The sequence below is a fragment of the Empidonax traillii genome, unplaced genomic scaffold (assembly GCF_003031625.1).
Source record: "Empidonax traillii isolate 1590-97213 ecotype Southwest subspecies unplaced genomic scaffold, ASM303162v1 scaffold6260:size9608, whole genome shotgun sequence".
In the NCBI taxonomy this organism is placed as follows: Eukaryota; Metazoa; Chordata; class Aves; order Passeriformes; family Tyrannidae; genus Empidonax; species Empidonax traillii.
In genome coordinates, this window is record NW_020961453.1 from 4,115 (window position 1) to 6,291 (window position 2,177).

Here is a 2,177-nt window from a genome sequence, read left to right on the forward strand (position 1 = left end):
CAGCAGCTCTTCCCACCCTGCTGTCCCGTGGGTCCCTCCTCCATGGGGTCAGTCCTTCAGGGATGAGCTGACCCGGCGTGGGTCCCCCACAGGGGCCACGAGTCCTGCTGGGAAAAACCTGCTCCAGCCTGGGCTTCCCTCTGCACGGGCTGCAGGTCCCTGCCAGGACCTGCTCCATCCTGGGCCTGCTCTGGGGTCACAGCCTCCTTCCTGCATCCCCCTGCTCCAGCGTGGGAGCCTCCAGGGGCTGCAGGGGGGTCTCTGCACCCCGAGGCTCCCCCAGGGGCTGCAGGGGGGTCTCTGCACCCCGATGCTCCCCCAGGGGCTGCAGGGCCTGGAGCACCTCCTGCCCCTCCTCCTGCACCGCCCTTGGGGTCTGCATTGCTGTTCCCACGTTCCCACTCCACTCTTCCCTGGCTGCAATTCCTTCTGGCCCGAAATCTGTTATCCCAGAGCTGTTCCTGTTGCTCCTGATGGCCTCGGCCTTGGCCAGCAGCAGCAAGTCCGTCCTGGAGCAGCTGGCATTGGCTCCACGGGGCAGGGGAAGCTTCTGGCAGCTTCCAACAGAAGCCACCCCTGGAGCCCCCCCGCTACCAAAACCCACCCACAGAAACCCACGACACCCAGTGACTTCCACTTGCCCCAGGATGGTCCCAGTTCCCATCAGCGTGACACCAGTCACTCCCAGTTCAGGCCAGTTGCCTCCAGCATGCACCCTGTCACTCCCAGTTACTCCCAGTTGCTTCCAGCATGATCCCAGTTGCTCCAGGAATGTTCCCAGTTGGCTTCCAGTACGGCCCCACTAGCTCCCAGCTCCCCCCTGCATAGTTCCAGTAACTCCCAGTTTGATCCTGGTCCCTTACAATCACTCCCACTATGATCCCAGTATGGTGCTGGTCACTCCCACTATGATCCCAGTCACTTCCAGTCACTCCCAATTGGATCCCAGTTGCCCCCAACGCGGTCCCAGTTGCTCCCAGTAGGATCCCAGTAGGAGTCCAGTCACCTCCAGTATGACCCCAGGAACTTCCAGACGCTTCCAGTACGAATCCAGTTTGATCCCACTCATCCCCAGTATGGCTGCAGTCCCTCCCACACACTCCCAGTATTATTGCAGTCACTCCCAGTAAGACCCCAGCAGGACCCCAGGAGGGGCCCAGCTGCTCCCACTATGATTCCAGTTGCTCCCAGCATGGTCCCAGTTGCTCCCCTTCACCTTACTATGGTTCCAGTTACTCCCAGAATGATCCCAGTCACTCCCAGCCATTCCCAGTATATCCCAGTTGCCTCCAGCATGCTTCCAGTCAGTCCCACTATGATCCTAGTCTCTTCTAGTAGGATCCAAGTTACTCCCTGCATGGTCCCAGTTGCTCCCAGTCACCCCACTGTAGTTCCAGTCCCTCCCAGTATGACTCCAGTATGATCCCAGTGACACCCTCTATGGTGGCAGTCACAGCCAGGATGAACCCAGACATTCCCAGTATAAAGCCATTTGCCCCCAGCAGGGTCCCACTTGCTCCCACTCACCCACTGCAGTTCCAGTCCCTCCCAGTAGGATCTCTGTCACTCCCAGTCTGTCCCAGTTGACATCAGCCTGCTCCCAGTCAGTCCAAGTATGCTCCCAGTCAGTCCCAGTATGATCCCAGTCACTCCTGGTCTCTCCCACTATATACCTGTTGCCCCCAGTGTGGTCCCACTCACTCCCAGTTGCTCCCAGTAGCTTCCAGCATGATCCCAGTTGCTCACAGCCACTCTCAGTCATCCCCAATGTGGTCCTAGTTGCTCCCAGTATGGTCCCAGTAACCTCCAGTATAACCCAGTTGTGCCAACATGGTCCCAACTGCCCTCAGAATGCTCCCAGTCACTCCCATATGTCCCCATGTACCAGGTTCGCAAGGATACATGTCCAGAATAAAGACAAGTACAACAGTCATTCAAACACTACAAAATATCTTTTATTGCAGTGAGAGTAAAAAAAAAAATCTATTAGCAAAGAGAATCAAAAGCTAAAAAAGAATAGAAAAAACCTCTACTTTATCTACAGGCATTCATACAATACTACAAACAGCCTCTGTTACAGCTTTAGCTAGTAAAAAGGTAATTAAAGGGATACAAAAGAAAAGGATATAAAATGTTTGCTTTCCCTGTTGCTTCCTACCAATAAACTGTGCTCACCT